We start from the raw sequence: 17,985 nt of genomic DNA on the forward strand, positions 1-17,985 counted from the left end.
ATAAATATATATATGGGCGAGCCGATGTATTTCGGCGCAATGTGGGCGAGCCAACATTGTTCGGTGCTATGATATTACATAATATACTATGATATGCTATGACATGTTACACTGTGAAATAAGCTCTATTTTCTATGAATATGAAAAAGAAATGTTTTCAAAAGACAGCCAAGCATGCATGGTATCCGGCCTGAAAGGGCAGTCCTATGTACATGTTACTTTCTTGTCTTATTATATGTCTACGACCCCATGATATTGGTAATCATAATCTATGTTCCTGTTTGTATTAATTTCCATGCCTTACATACTCGGTACACTATTCGTACTGACGTCCCTTCTTGTGGACGCTGCGTTTCATGCCGCGCAGGTCAGCAGGTAGACGGACCTGATTTCTAGGAGTTCTATCAGCGGTTATCGGCAGCGCTCCAGTTTTCCCGGAGCCTCAGTTTCTTGGTACTATTTTGTGTATATATGTTCGGGCACGGCAGTACTCGACCCTTCCTATGTATATGTATACTATGTTTAGAGGCTCGTAGACAGATATGTACAGTTAGATGTTTTGTACTTTTGATGGTCCTAGTCGCTGTATACTGTGCTAGTAAAGCTTATTAGCCTATGTTTATAAGTATGCTCCTAATGTTAACGTTTAGTAAATAAGAAAAATATATGGTATAGTTCATACGGCCCGCTCAGTAATACAGGTAAGATGATAGATAAGGGGTGCTCGGTACAAGTATCGGGTACCCGTCGTGGCCCTAGTTGGGTCGTGACAAAAGGAGCTTCAAGACCTTCAAGCTCTATTCATGAAGAAGGAAGCATTTGGGGAGCTAGAAGAGAAGATCTCAAGAGTCTACAACATTTGGAAGGTGGCTTGGGAAGATTTGGAGAAGACATCTCAAAGTGGCTAAAAGTGCAAGAGGGACATTTTTTCAAACTGTGGGCGTTTGATGTAAATCTCAACCAAGAATGCAATTCAAGGTCAAGAGTTTAATTGGAGGCCACATTTTCAAGTTCTTTAGTCATCTAGATGGTTGAAGACCCAAGTTGGGGGTAATTTTGCAAAGAGCCACTTTTGGGCCTTTGTTGTAAAGCCCTAGACTATAAATAGGAGACTTGTCTCATTTTCATTCCCTTAGCTTGAATATTGATGAAATTGAGTGTATTAGATTGTTAAGTAGTTTTTAGCTAATATAGATTGTTTGGCTTAATTAACTAAGTGTGATTTCTTAGTTGTGCCTTGAATTACTTTCAATTGAATTTGCCTAGGATTGCTTCGTGGATTGTTGAGTCAATTCTTGAAATTCAAATTGCTTAGGTTTTTAGGATTTTGATTCCAATTGAAAGGGGTTGGGTTTCATATACCCAACCTTGTTCATATAATCCATCCTAAGGGTCTAGTATCTATCCATCTACCCTTCTCCCATCTCTATTCTTCATCCACCCTATTTTGATTTTCTTGTTCTTTAGGTTTTCTAGAGTTTCCTAGGTTGAATCTTATCAAGTGATGAGGTCCAAGGATGTGGTGGTGATGTATGTCATGTAGAACCACATGTGGAGGGATGTTTTGAAAAAGAAGGTGATACTTGTTTACAAATTGTTACTTCTTCCTTGTGTGTTCAAAATCGTAGTAGCATGCTAGATCTTGTTCTTGAACCTAATAGTGAGGCTACATTTTAGGACACCATAGATGAAGTGGTTTTGCGCGACACCTTTCTTTATTATCTATTTGCATATAATGGCATTCATGCTATTGTTAGGAGCACATCTTATGTTGGGCGGGGTCCTATTGGGGTATATAGTTATTGTTTTGACTATGATATATGGGTATCTTTCCCTTTTGACCCCGGTGCAGTCTTCCATTTGGGTGATTGGTTTAGTTTGGAATTAGAGAATCATTTGTGCTTTATGTTTCCTAAAACCAATGTGACCTTCCCTACTTGGTATTTTGAAACCATTGGTATCTTTAGGACATCCTCATTTCATGACCTTTGAGATAGCCAATTAGTTAGTGCTCTATGTGAGAGCTTGTTCTTCATAAAAGTGGTCGATATTTGGCTATATCACAAATTTGTGCATCCTTGGCATGTTGGTAGATTGGTTTATTCTTATGCTAACCCTCATGCTTTGAGTAGCTTGTTTTTGTTTGTCTCTGTTATGATTTTGCAAGGTTTATGTTGTACATTCGGATAATTCAAGATAATGGCGGGAAGTTAAGAGCAAGGATATATTTTTGACCTTGTTTAATATACAAGTTATTTATGAAAATTGTTGAAGTAGAAATAATGAGAAAGGCTAAGGGCAAACTTGGAATTTTGAAAATAATTTTTCATGAATTACAAAAATTGGTCATGAAATAAAATGGGCTTGAAACAAAAAAAAAAAAAAAAAAAAAAGGGCCAAGTGTGGCCGTCCAAAGGGATATGGGCCAAGGCCCATATGGAGGCTTAAAATAAGTAGTATTGGATCATTTTATCATCTTCATCTTAGAAGACTTGAGAAACTTGGAGAAGGAGAAAAATAACAAGGCCATATTAGGCCATACCAAAAAAAAAAAGTGAAGCCTTCAACTTTGATCCAAAAATATTTTCTTCTAGTATTCCCACTAATTTAAAGGTCCTCTTTAACGTGGTATAGTTGTTGGAGCAAGAAAACTACTCTTTGTTGCAAATTCACAACCCTAGCCAAGTGAGAAGTTGAAGGAAAAAGGTAAGATTTAATCTTCTTTTTATATGTTATGGATGATTGTGTATGTTGTAGTATGTAGAAATGAATGAAAATCATGAAAACATGGATGCTATGTGGTGGCCGAATATATGGTGTTGTGGCCGTGTGAATATGGTGTAGTGTAGAAGAGAATGAATCAATTTTCTTAGTATTTTGATTGTTGTTGTCATGGATGCTATGTTGATAATGAAAGTTTGATGATTCAAGTTGAAGTTGGAAGTGTTGGCAAGTTATTTTAGAAACTAATGCGATGTTAGAAGCCATTTCTTATATTTATGGAAAACAATGTTGTTAGTGTGTGAATTGTTGGTGAAGTTCATGAAATTGACGGAAGAAAATGTGTTGTTATTGTTCTTATTCCATTTGGAAGGTTTCGGGTGGCATAGCATATGGGTTGGATTATTGTGAATATTGTACGGATTGTTTGAAGTATTCTTGAATATTGTTTGAATGGTTGCGGATTAGAACTTGAATATGTAAGTAATTATGAATATAACATAAATGGAACGCCGTCGAAGTTTGTAGAAAGAAGTTGTTAATGTTGGAATGCGTTTTGAACCGATTGTGGATATTGTTAGAATAATTGTTGGTATTGTTGTTAATATTTTGGCTGAGTTAAATTCTCAGATTTGTTGTTGTATATTTGGCCGAGTTAAATTCTCGGGGATGTTGCATTTACAGGGGAAATGCTGCCGAAATTTCTGTAGATAAAGTGTTGGTTTAGAATTGGACTCTTAAGTATTATGGCTAATGTTTGGTATATATGAATATTGTTGTAGATCTTGCGAAGCGAAAGACCTAAGTTCGGATTAGCATAGAAAGCGGGCAAGGTATGTAAGGCTTACCCTTTCTTTCTTTTGGCATGATCTTTATGAAACGAGCAAATGACGTATATGTATGATTTCAAAGAAATTTCCTATTCTTAGAGCCACTAGGATGGCTATTATTCTTGACTTCCATAAGCTGTTTCATATGGTTTTGATGCGTATCCATAATGTCCGAAGTTTGTTTGATATGTTTCCAAATGGCATTCGGAAGATAATTGATATGACTAAAGTTTTGATCTTCAAATGCTAGCACGTTCGATTATTCCATTGAGTCTTTAATATATGTTGATATGTACATATAGTTCCAAAAGTTATATTTGATTTGATCCATAACGATATCCGAAAGTTACTTGATATGATTGTTGCTTTAATTTTCCAAAAACGGCTTCTGAAATGTTCGTAGAAGGTTCTGTACTTCAAACGCTCATAACTTTCTCATACTAAGTCGGATTGACCCGAAACTTGTTCCGAGCCTTCAGGTGTCGGTAAGTATACTTGTCTATCGAGTCTTGGTTTATATGCATGTAGTTTCTCACTACTCTGCTCGTGCACGCCTCAATATGTCTATTCACCGAGTCCCGGACCGGGTATGTTATCGTGCGCACTCCACTGCATTGTTCACCGAGTCTCTCAACAGAGGGCCGGGTACGGTATATGCATATGATGATATGATAAGATGATGATGTGTTATGGTGGCCAGGAGGGCATATGATGATTTGATTCACCGAGTCCCTCACTAGAGGGCCAGGTACGGTATGTGTATATGTATATGCATGATGATATGATGGCATACTGATATGATGATATGATTTCACTTACCGAGTCCCTCACTAGAGGGCCGGGTACGGTATGTATATGATATATGATGTTCACATGCATGATTCTATCCACCGAGTCCCTTAATGGGCCGGGTACGGTATATGTATACATGTATTCATGATGACACAATAACATGATTTCATTCACCGAGTCCTATAATGGGCCGGGTACGGTATGCGATATGAATATGTTTGATTCTGTTCCGTACTACACAGGTACAGTGGTTTCCTTATTATGATACTTGACTCCCGGAATCTCTATTTCAGTTATGATCTTTCCAGTTGTATTTCATGCCTTACATACTCAGTACATATTCCGTACTGACCCCCTCTTCTTCGGGGGCTGCGTTTCATGCCCGCAGGTATAGACGTCCGTGTGAGTGATCCGACAGTTTAGGCTATCTGTTCTGCTGCCTTGGAGCACTCCCTTGTTCTGGAGCCCATATTTTGGTACAGACTCTTCCGTTATATATATGTATGTGTATATTCAGGGGTACGGCGGGGCCCTGTCCCGTCATATGATTCTGTTGTGTTTGTCAGAGGCATGTAGACATATATGTGGGTCATGGGTCGTTATTTTCCGGTTATGTCTGTGATTTTCGTCTAAGCGGTCCTATTTGCAATGACAGCCTTAACGGCTTGTATGTATATGTATACTTATGTATATGCTTTGGACGATATGTTCTACGACAGCCTTGGCGGCTCCTGTATGATGTGTTTGATATATACGACCACTTAAGATAACATCTGCCCTTAATACAGTAATAATTAATATATGTTAGATATGGATAAGTCATTGATATGTCGATTTGGTAAGTAAGTGTGTATGGGTGTCCAGCTCTGGCACTAGTCACGGCCCACGGGGTTGGGTCATGACAGTTAAGATTCCAAGACGAATCCTTTTCAAGAAGGGGAGAATGATACAAGCCCAACTCCATCGAGCTTCAATGATACAAGCCCAGCTGCATCGAGCTTCATGAAGATGGAGTCTTTGATGATCATGGGAGGTCAACATAGGACGGTATTCAAGATATGGGAGATAGCTTGGATGGAAGGCTTCAAGACGATGACATTCAAGATATAGAAGATAGCTTGGGAGGCTGTTTGTGAAAAGAGGCTATTTGGAGAAGGAGTCTATGCATGCAAAAAAGGCTAATACTTAAATGCAAGCCTTTTTCAAGTTTCATTTCCAAGGGAGACATCTAAACAAGGCCCTTACTTCATTAAGGGTATAATTGTAATAGAGCTAGTTGTCTTCCTTATTTTCTTAGTATAAATAGTAGACGAAACATTTCAATACTTAGTTTTTTGATGATTATTGATATTGAATACTCTTGTGAGAGTTATTGGAAAAGCCATTGTTGAACCTTAATTGGAAAAGGGGGTTTCTTGGGAATTTCAATTCCCTTGAGGTCCACTTTATAGGTTTAGGTGCTTTTATTGGATATTCATTTGAGGTCCTTTAGTTTAATATACTTTAGGGTTGCTTTTGATTCCAATCTTTGTGTCTACCTCTTTATCTTTTACTTTCTTGTTGTTTTCTTGTTTTTCTATATCCGTTCTTCTATCACCCTGTCCCGTACTTTCTACAGCTATGTACTCTTATAGAGGTTTGTAGACTGTATGTAGTTGGGATGTCATATAGCCTTGATGGTTTTTTATTTTGTTAGATAGCATCTACAGCGGCCTGGCCGACTTGCACCGTGGTTCCCAGTATGTGTATATATATGCTTATGAGCCCTTGACGCATGATTCATTGTGTTTTTCATATACAAGTCAGAATAATACGGCTACGAGTCACATGCAGGCCACCCTTTTTATTTATTGAGATCCAGGTATAAGTATGGGAGTGTCTGACAAGTAGAGCTCGGGCACTCGTTATGACTCATCTATTTGGGTCATGACAGAAGTGGTATCAGAGCAGTTATGTCCTAGGGTTGTCTATAGACCATGTTTAGTATAGTCTTGTTCATGGGTGTGTTGTGAACCATACCTATAGACAGGAGGCTGCAGGGCATTTATGATGTTGTCATTTCTTTCTATCTTAGATCGTGCGATAGAGTCGTGTGGTAAGAATTCGTCTCCTAATAATCTGTTATGATTTCAGCGATGCCCTCGAAGAAAGCTACAGCTGCCCAGAAGGGCAAGTCAGTGACTGGAGAGGAAACTAGCCATACTCCACGGGCTACCAGGGCTCGGGGTGAGTCTCAGAGTAAGACTCCATCTCAGACTTCACATACCCCACCCGCTCCAGAGGAGCTTAGAGGGGCGCCAGCTTGATATGAGCCTACTTAGCACACTTCATTTCAAGACGTAAATTTAAGGACGAGATATGAGACTTCAAGCTCTACAAGCTACATGGAGGATGATGAAGTCGTTTCAGGCCTTTGGAGGCTCCTACAAGCCACACAAGATGGCTTACGATGTATGGAAGGTAGCTTGGGCAAGAAAGAAAGCCAACACTCAAAATTAGCTAGATGTGCAAAGGGGTAGAAATGCAAAAGTGGCCAAACATGCAAAGAAGGGACATACATGCAAATGGTCGCAATTGAAAGCTTTGAAGATTGGCTGATGGCTATTTGTGCAAGGGAAAAGCCATTTCGGATTCCAACCCAACATCCAACTAGCTAAACAAGGCCCTTTCCTCATTAAAGGCAAATATGTAATAGCTAGCCTTCTTCTATTTTCTAGGAGTATAAGTGTTAGACTTAGCCTTCATTTTAGACTTTAGATTTTGATGACGAATATTTGAGTGATGATAGGATTACCATAGTTTGTTTAGCTAGGGTTTAGCTTAGTTTAGTAGATTTAATGGTGGATTCCATTGTTGGTCTTTGAACAGTTTATTTCCAATGATTTCATGAAGATTGTTCGTTTGTGGATTTCATCCGAATATCTTGCCTTGAATTCATATTGCTTTGGTTCTTTTGGGTTGTTGAATTCAAATTAGAAGGGTTTTGGTTTCATATACCTAGATTTGTCTATAGGATTCCCCCCATTCGAGTCAAATATTTATCTTTATTCCTCATCCCTTTTTTTTCTATCCTTAATTTTTGCATTTTGAGTTGATTTGGTTTCATCCCCAAATCGATTCGTATCATTTGGTATCAGAGCTTAGGCTAAGAGATTGTTTCTACAATTCTCAATCCTGGGTTCATAATTTGAAAATGTAAAAAAAAAAAATCAAAAATTTAAAATTTTGAAAATTGAATTTGTGTTTATCGCTCTCTAAAATCTCTAAATCCGAAGTTTGGAGTGGTTTGGTGAAGATTGGAGCATTTCACCATTGTTAGGGTTTTGAAGCTCTTGAAGAACTTGGGAAAAATGGGTGTTCTTCAATTTTAAGTTGGAATTGAGTGTTGTTGAGGCTAGATTTGAACTTATTGGCATCAAATCTAGTAGATACAGAGTTTGAAGGCATTTGGAGAAGCTTGGAAAGGGGGTTTGTAGTTTTCACCATTGAAGACTTACAAAGAACTTGAAGAACTTCAAATGGGTCTTCAAATTTAGGGTTAAATTGAAGCTAATTTAGTGTTGAATCTTGTTCTCCAGGTGAAGGGGATTCTAGATCTAAAAGTTGTTGGGAAAAACAAGAAGATTTGAAAGGGTTTTGAATTTGGGTGTGCTTGGTGTTCTTGAGGGTATTCAAATCGTCATAAGGGAGAAGAAGACCAAGAGAGGGGTTTGATCCAAGTGTCCAAATCAAAGTCACCAAAAGTTGTTTTTCTACCCCAATATAGTCAATACAAGGTTGTATGTTCAATACGTCATCGGATCCAAGGATTTTGGCTCAAAATTCCAACCAAAGTCGTGCAAAATGAAGTTCCCTGAAGCAAAGGACGTCCAAGTAGGTTAAGCGTACATCTAAGCATGTCCAATTCTTGGAGGGCGTACATTGGCCTAAATTTCCAGTGTGTTAAGGTGGATCTACGGAAGAAGTACGACCAAGGGACTTGGACGTACATATAAGTACGTCCCCTATATTCCCCATATTAAGAGGGCGTACATTTTTCGTATTGAAGGTCGTCATTTGCATTGTGTTGGATGTATTTTGGTGAAGGAAGGGCATACAAATACAATTCTCTCACGTCCTTAAAAGTACGGGACGTATTCCTTCCACCCCTTTAGGTGTACATTATTTAATTTGTCCAGAAAGTTGCTAAGGAAACATGTATAAGTACGGGGTGCATTAGGGAGCCGTACATTAAGGTATTGGACGTACATTTGAGCATACATTGGAAGAGCTTGAACGTACATTGTCCAAGCTTGAACGTACTTTGAAGTACGTGGGGGCACTTTCCAACCGAGGTTTGAATCGTTCTGAATTCGATTTCCTTTCACTTCTAATTCACTTCTTTGATTCTTAAAATTAATTAACAACTTTTAATTGTTCTTACTTGTTGACGATTATTTCTTGAGTCTGTCTTTCTTTCGTACCAATTCTTTCAAGATTTTCTCGTTTAAAACTTCATTGAATATTCATGGCTCAAGTCTTTTTTGCTTTATCGAGTCGTCCGTCTTTCGATTAACAAGAATCTATTCCTCCACAAAGGTTAGCAATCTTGTGAATTGATTTGGATTAAATGGGTTCTTGACCAACCTTGGAAGAAGCTTAGGTTGAGAGGTAAGTTTGAGTGCAAATACGAGTAACGTGAGGAACTTTTGCTACTAATCTTGTTTGCTCATTTTGTAGGTATACGAAGAGGAGACATAAGGAGAAGGAGAGATAAGGATGTCATCCATAGCTTTCGAGTCTTGTGGAGATGATTTTGAAGGTTATGCCTCTAGCAATGGAGGATATGATTATGAGGGTGACGGAGGCTATGAGGGAGTTGACGAGAGGTATGATCATGATGGTGGGAATCACTATTCTTACAATGAATATCATGGTGATGGTGCTCATAGATCGAATGAAGAATATTGTCGATATGATCATAACCCGTATGAGGGTGTAGAATCCTACTCCGAGGGAAATAGTGAGGCAACAACTCATGAGGCTTGTGATGAAGAAGGAGTGGATGAGTATGACGAAGAGTCTTATAGTGGATACGAACATGAAGAGTCTCATCCTACACACCATGGACATGGAGGTGAGTTGAGGTATGCTCCTTTCTCACACTTTCGATATGAACCACTTGGTAAGAACCTGCAAGAATGGGAAGAATGTGATGATTATGAGCCTAATGGCTATGCGCTTTGTGGTGAATATACTTGTGAAGATAATGGGATTGAACAAAACTCTTATGAGGGATCTTCTAGCAGATATTCACGTACATCGGCTTGTGATACTTTCTATTCCAAGCAAAAAGGTATAAGTGTGTGGATTGGGTCGAGTAGGAGTCCGCCTAAAAGGAGAAGTGAGTATACATTTCCTCCTCCAAGAAACACGATGAATCATGCTTCTTATCCTAAGCCGGAGTTACCATGTTCCTAATATGGTTATGATGTGGAGGGTAGGAGGAGAGAAGTGTTGAGGGGAGATGACCAATATGCCGGGTATGGAACTCCTTATGGTGGTTACTCAAATCCTACATCTTATCCTACTCCAAGGAATACAATGAATCATTACTCTTATCCTCATCCGAGGTTACCATGTTCTCAATGTGGTTATCTTATGGAAGGTAGGAGTGGAGTGACAATAGGTGAAGGAAGTAGGAGGAATGAGGGACCTCAAGCAAGGAATGATCCCAAAGAAGAAAAAAGCACAAGTGGTGGGTTCAAGGAGATAAAAGAAGACTTCAAGTACATAAGGGAAATACTCCTCCGAATGCTCAAGGAGGAACAATTGAAAGGAAAGAAACCCAACCCTTGTGAAGCAAAAGAGGGGGTTGAAGTGGAGAATTCCCCTAACCCTTCTAAAGGAATACTTGGCATTTGTTCCAAGTCCCAAGAAATTGAGAGAGAAAAGATTGAGAGGAGTAAGGGAGTGAAAAGTGACAACTCTAGAGACGAAAAAGGTAGATTCTAGGATTATTTTAGTTAATATGATGGTGGAATCCATTGTTGGTTTGTGAACCATTTATTTCCAATGATTTCATGAAGATTGTTCGTTTGTGGATTTCATCCAAATATCTTGCCTTGAATTAATATTGCTTTGGTTCTTTTGGGTTGGTGAATTCAACTAGTAGCCATTTAGTTGTTGTTCCTACATGTGTTTACTAGTTCTTGTTCCTACTTTTATTTACTAGTTCTTGTGTCCGCATTTCTTTCAAGCTTTTCTTGTTTAAACCTCGTTGATTCTTATTGGCTTCCTTTTGCTTTATCAAGTCATATGTCTTTCGATTAACAAGAATCTATTCCTCCACAAAGGTTAGCAATCTTGTGAATTGATTTGGATTAAAATGGTTCTTGACCAACCTTGGAAGAAGCTTAGGTTGAGAGGTAAGCTTGAGTGCAAATACGAGTGATGTGAGGAACTTTTGCTACTAATCTTGTTTGCTCATTTTGTAGGTACATGAAGAGGAGACATAAGGAGAATGAGAGATAAGGATGTCATCCATAGCTTCCGAATCTTGTGGAGATGATTATGAAGGTTATGCCTCTAGCAATAGAGGGTATGACTATGAAGGCGATGGAGGCTATGAGGGAGGTGACATGATGTATGACGGAGATGGTGAGCATCACTATTCTTACAATGAATATGATGGCGATGGTGCTCATGGGCCGAGTAAAGAATACTACTCCAAGGGCAATTGTGAGGCAACACCTCATGGGGCTTATGACGAAGAAGGAGTAGATGAGTATGATGAAGAGTCCTATGGTGGATATGAGCATGAAAAGTCTCATCCTACACACCATGGACATGGGGGAGAATTGAGGTATACTCCTTCCTCACACTTTCGACATGAACCACTTGGTGAGAACTTGCAAGAATGGGAAGAAAGTGGTGATGATGAGCCTAGTGGCTATGCACTTCATGGTGAGTATGCTTGTGAAGATAATGGGATTGCATATAATTCTTATGAGGGGTCTTCTAATAGATATTCACGTGCATCGCCTTATAATACTTCCTATTCCAAGAAAAATGGTATAAGTGTGTGGATTGGTCCGAGTAGGAGTAGTCCGAGGAGGAGAAGAGATTATACATTTCCTAATCCAAGAAACACTATGAATGGGTACCACATCACACAAAATCTCATCTTGGTACTTTCCAATGCTAAATTTAATGACGGCTTGCTTGTTGACCCTCATCTCATCACATTCATTGAACCATTGGAGTTTATAGGGATTAGAGTGCTTGCGGGTGGGGAATTTCATACTTTCAACCAAAAATTAGCTAACGGCATTTGTGCAACTCTCACCATCAATAATCAAGGAACACACCTTGTCCACAATTTTACACCTTGCATGAAACAAGTTCTTCCTTTGGTCACTCTCTTCCCGAGCTAGAGCCCCTATGGCTCTTGTAGCCACAATAACATGATTCAAGGCTTTTTCATACCTTGTCTCAACCTCTTCATCGGAATCACCCTCACACTCACTTCTTTCTCATCACCATTCCCGCCCTCATCTTCATCATCGGTTCGGTACTCCTCCCTCACAATAGTAATAGTCCTTCGATTGAGACACTCACTTGCATAGTGCCCTCTTCCTTGGCAGTTAAAGCATTGGATGTTAGAAGGATGATTATAGTTGGGTTTAGAATTGTTACCTCCTTTAGCCTTATCATCACCCTTGGCTTTGTAGTCGAACTTGTCTTGAGGTGTTGGAGTATTGGTCTTGGGCTTTTCCCAAGTGGAGGTTTTCCAATTTTCTTTGCCTTTGGTCCAAGTTGAAGATGATTTTCCCTTGTCTTTATTAGATTTCTCCTCCGTTAGATCCGCTTCAACTTTGGATGCATCGTGGAATGCCTCTTCTAGACTATTATAAGTCTTGAGCCTCATGGGTCTAGAAATGTCACGGTTCAAGTAGGATACGAACCTTATAATAGTGCACTCCTCTTGTTCCTCTAGCTTGGATTTCATCCGCAAGTTTTCAAACTCATCAAAGTATTCTTCCACGCTTTTCGACTCTTGTTTCAAAAATACACCCTTTTGGTTGCATCTTGACGATATGTGGGTGGAAGCCACTTTGTTTCCATGAGCTCAATCAAGTCGTTCCAAGTTGGAAGATCATAGATATGTTGTTGAGCCCTTTTTAACTTCTTATATTCCCACCACGTGGAAGCGTATCCCTCAAATTGAGCCTCGATTTCAGCGCCTTTAACAAGGCTAACTCAGAAGGCAGCTAAGTTCCAATGGATTGATGCTTGTGAGCAAAGCTTCCAGTTGCTGAAAGACAAGTTGACTACGGCTCCAGTTCTAACTCTTCCTCAGGGACCAGATGGCTATGTTATTTATTGTGATGCCCCAGTGTTGTTAGAATGGTCCTAGCAAGTGTAGGACGAAGGACGGTCGTGCTCGAATTCGAGCTACCTACATAACCCTGAGATGGGAGTCAGACCGATTGTAGTTCGAAAAAACTTGTTAGGGAGGAAAATGATTCATTGCTAGAGGGGCGACCGAACTCAAAGCCATGGACTACAAAGTTGTATGTCGGGACCCTGATGAAAAGATCGGGTTGTGTGCCGAAGCTTTGAATAGGGAGGAGTCATGTATTGTGTGTGAGGACCTTGATGCATACACCGGTTTGTGTGCCGGAGCCTTGAAATGAAATGAAATCTCGTGTTGTGTGTCGAGATACTGATGCATACTCTGCTTTGTGTGCCAGAACTTTGAAATGGAATACCCGCATTAGAAGGTGGGCGCCTGATTGAAATTAAAATGCCTGCATTAGAAGGTGGGCGCCTGAACTGGAATTGAAATACCCGCATTAGAAGGTGGGCGCCTGACTGAAATTAAAATACCCGCATTAGAAGGTGGGTGCCTTGACTGAAATTAAACTACCCCCATTAGAAGGTGGGAGCCTGACTGAAATTAAAATACCCGCATTAGGAGGTGGGTGCCTGAACTAAAATTTATAATACCCGCATTAGAAGGGGGCGCCTGATTGAAATTAAAATACCCGCATTAGGAGGTGGGCGCCTTGACTGAAATTAAAATACCCGCATTAGGAGGTAGGCGCCTGAACTGAAATTAAAATACCTGCATTAGGAGGTGGGTGCCTGAACTGGAATTAAAATACCCGCATTAGGAGGTGGGTTCCTGAACTAAAATTTAAAATACCCGCATTAGAAGGGGCGCCTGACTGAAATTAAAATACTCGCATTAGGAGGTGGGCGCCTTGACTGAAATTAAAATACCCGCATTCGAAGGTGGGCGCCTATAGTTTTTTTTTTGATGCATTTTTTGTTGTTTTTGTTGTAAAGAATATTTGAAAATGAAAAAGTGAATAGAATCACGTCTTGACTTCAGTTGGTACCAATAATTAGTTTTGTGCATAAGAATTCCATCAATTTCTTTCCAGCTAACCGAGTTTGACTTCGGGATAATTCCTACAGCTTCAAGTGGTAGCTCAGACATACCTAAGTATCGACAAGATTTGTTCATCTTGCTTCAAGTAAAGGTTTTGAATTATACCTATCCTCATGTTTCAAGTGCCCTCACTAGAAAGAAAGTCCCTTTTTCACACATATTCAGTATTTTTTTTAACTTTGGGACGTCTAGAGAAGTACGCTCATACTCAGAAAGGTGTTCAATGCATGCAATTGTGAAACCATAGGCTTGGCCGTCATGTAAGTATCCACTAATGTGAGAACCCTTGGCATAGGATCACGTAGGGCTTGTTATCGGGTTGTAATGTAGGCTTGGGAAAAAGGTAGGATATCATTTGGGTAAGGAGTGACTAATCCCTCCCTGAGCATTGCACTACGCCCGTGCTTGGTATTTGTGTGCTTTGACGTTTATCTGCTTCGTTTTGTTGTCCCTTTCTTTTGTACTTGTGCGACTTCTTTTGCAAGTTGGAGTTTTTTTTTTTGGAGTTCAGTTTGTATGCCGAGACTCTCTGGGGATTAAGAGAATGAACCTGGGTTGTATGCCCAAAGTCCTGATGGTAATTCCAGGTTGTATGCCGGAGTGTGAAAAGTAAAGAGGAATAACAGGTTGTATACCCGAGATCCTGAATGACGACTGATTTTTTTTGGCTCCTTCTTGCTTTGGAGGTCGTTGTTCGTCTTTGTTTTTATGGGACTTTTGTATCTTTTCTTCATCGGAAACTTCAGCTTGGATGTTTATTCGCGATTGCACATTTCTAGTACGCTAGCTCAGGGAGGTTGGGCCAAGAGAGGGATAGTGCATGTAAGCACTCAGAAATGGTATAGGCTTATGATGTGATTGTCAAAGAAAAGGCTTTTGGCTCAAAGGGGGAATGCTAGGGATAATGTCATTTGGTAGGCTAGAAAGGCTCAAACGGGTCAAAGAAGGCCTACGATCCTTTCCTATACCGAGTGTTACTCATAATTTCGCCTCAACAGACATTCAGGCCAAGTTCTAGATCACAATGCAATGCAATTGAGCGCTATCTAAAGCTCACCACACAATGCACATGAAACAATGAGGTTGGTTTTGTTCTTGTCTTACAAGCATACAAGAGAATTTTTCAAGTGTCACTTAAAGTGTGAATGAGAGGTACCAAAAGAATCTATGGTTTACCACGAAGTCAGTCCTCTCCATCATATTGATTATTACTTGTTTCTTTCCTATGCACATTCCTAATTGTGTTGGTACCAACCAAGTCAAAGATATGAATCTAATTTTTTTTTTGTATTTTTTGAATAAGGGGTACCGAACCCAAGAAGGGTTGCCTACGTATCTCATCTTTTATGAGAATCAGGTGCGCGTAGTTCGTTTAGGGAGGTAAGAGCAAAGTTTTTTTTTTTTTTTCAAATAATTTTCGGGCTTTTTTTTTGAATAATGAATACCGAAACCAAAAGGGCTTCCTACGTATCTCATCAAAGAAGAGAATCAGGTGTGCGTAGTTCTTGCAGATAAGAAATAAGAAGAGGTTTCGATTAAAGGCGGAGTTTTGCAAGTACTCCGACAAACGGAAAAAGGGTGTGTCTATCGTAGGCACGGGCCTTTGAAACTTATCCAGGAAGGAACCAATCATAGGCTCAGAGCTTGGACAGTACTATGGTAGGCGGTCAGAAAAAATGAGCCGATCGCAGCCAGAGCATTGAAAATACTATAACAGGCAGCCGAGAAGAAGGAGGTCAACTGTAGATGGAGCCTTGACATTACTCCAGCATGTTGACAAGATTGTGACGGAGGAAAAGGTTGGATGTTGGCAGAGCTTTTGATAATACTCTGCATTTATTGGCATGGTTGGCTATGGGGGAATGTCAACGTCGACGGAGCTTAAGAAAATAATCCGCGTCCGCTGGCAAGGTGATAAGAGGAGATGCCGACCTGTACGGAGTTTCTAAAAATACTCCGCACCCGTCGGTAAGATTGCGATGATTGGGGTGTCAAACTGTTTGTGGAGCTTTGACATCACTCCTTGTCAGTTGACACGATTATTGTATAGTTGAGGGAGGAAGGATTTACATGTGTTGAACCCTTGGGGTTGAAAAATAAAGGCTGATACGCAAAAGTTCCATGGCCTACGATGCTTCGGAGAAGAAGAAAAGCTTATATCCCAAATTTTGGGACCAAAGCCGGGTGATTGTTGGGGTAAGAATTGTATTGGCATTGTTAGGTTTTGGATTTCAAAGGTTTAATTGACCCTCTTAGAAGCCTTTTTGGGGAGCGTCTTTGAAGTGCTTCAAAATAATTGTCCCAGTTTTTTATTCCGGTGTATTATTTTGAAACAGTGGGGAGACCGAACCCTTATGTAGGGTTGCCAATGTAGCTTGTCAGGACAAGAATCAGGTCAGATGTAGTTCGGGCAGATACGGTGTTGTATGTAATTTGTATGATTTCTATGAATTGGTGGTTGTATTGAAAAGAAGTGAGGCTATGAACAAGAATTCGGACCTGGAAAAGTCTGTTCCGGAGATGGAAAGAATGTACAAGGCTGTTTTGTATTAAAACAGAATGGTAAAGTCAAAATGATGGTAGCAAAGGCCGGAAATGGGTATGAAAAATATTGTGGCTGTGAGGGTGGTCGTAAAGACCAAAAAATGGGTGTGAGGGTTTGGAAATATTTCAAGCTCAACACAAGTCGACCAAAATTGTCCGATAAAGCAGACGAGGCGGATGAAGGTATGTCTAGTATATATGTACAACTAAAGAATGTCTAATAAATACAGTATGTGAAAAAAAATAAAGAATATGTAAGCTGCAAAGAGCATGTAGCAAATAAAGGATATGTGACAAATAATGAATGAAATTAATCCGGCTAGAGCAGTGATCAAATTTATACGTACAACGGCCTAAGAATTCTAAGAGTAGATTCACCTAAGCTGATAAAGAATGTTCGGACAATGGCGAGATGGCTAGTAGTAAAACTAGCCCACCAATCTCTGAAACTAAGGAGTTTGAAGAAGGTTCGGAGGAGCGCAAAGCACAACTCGCGTGCACAATGTGTGTGTGTACAGTCTAAAGAAAGCAGTTACATGTAGTGTCTTCAAACAAACAAGGAACACAAGTTTGACTTTGACTTGCATCCTTTCAATAATAATATTATAGCAGTTCACGATATATATAACAAGTAATAATAATAAAAACAGATAAATAATCACATATCCCTTAAGTGCTCACTTAAACAAAATTTGTTAAGGTCAAACCTATCACCTCCCCAGCAGAGTCGCCATTCTGTTACGCCCTATTTTGACCGGGTCCAATATAGTTTGCACCTTCACGGTTCTTCTAACTAGTTTTAAAAGGGTTAGAGTCGCCACTTTGTTTTTTAGGAAAATCAGGAAACCTATATGTATTTGTGTGTCTACTCCATTTTAGTCCACGAAACCTCTGAGATTCTAGATAAGGGTTTTATTTACCCCGAGAGGAAGGTATTAAGCATCCCTCAGAGCCTATCCGAAGACAGTCCTTAAACTCAGTTTAACTGAACACTAGAGGGGGATCATCTATCTATTTATCATTATTATTACCTGTTTTAAAAATATTGTCATTTCATTAAAAAATACACTAGGTGATAATATACTAAGTATATACACAATGTATTCATATCAAGTATTCATGAAGAATGTATAGTAAAAAAGAATACATAAAAGAGTATAAAGAGAATGTACCTCGTAAGTATAAAAGTATATCTGTTAGTACAAAGAGTGTATATATGTTAGTGTAACTAATGTGTAACTATATTAAGAAAAAAAATGTAAGACTATGTAAAAATAAATATATCAAGGATATAAAGAATGAGCGTCTATGTATATTAAAAGAATGTATGTATATTAAACATATAAAGAACATATTTCAAGTGTAATAGAGTGTGCGTCAAACCTAAAATTTATAAAGAATTGTATAACTAGGTATATTAGTGCATAAATAATGTAAAAATAATTTACGAATATTCATTGGTGTAAAGATTTTATATAACGGAATTATTCAGAAAAGTGAAGTTTATTTGACTTGTTTCTACTGGTTAGTTAAAAAGAGTGTTTGTTTAATGAATATCCTATCAAAAGAATAAGGAACAAACGAAAGAATATAAAATGTAAGTTGTATTAAGAGTGTATAAAGAATACCTAATCGTCAAAAGTGTGAACCTATTTAACA

This window comes from Lycium barbarum, chromosome 9 (assembly GCF_019175385.1).
Source record: "Lycium barbarum isolate Lr01 chromosome 9, ASM1917538v2, whole genome shotgun sequence".
In the NCBI taxonomy this organism is placed as follows: Eukaryota; Viridiplantae; Streptophyta; class Magnoliopsida; order Solanales; family Solanaceae; genus Lycium; species Lycium barbarum.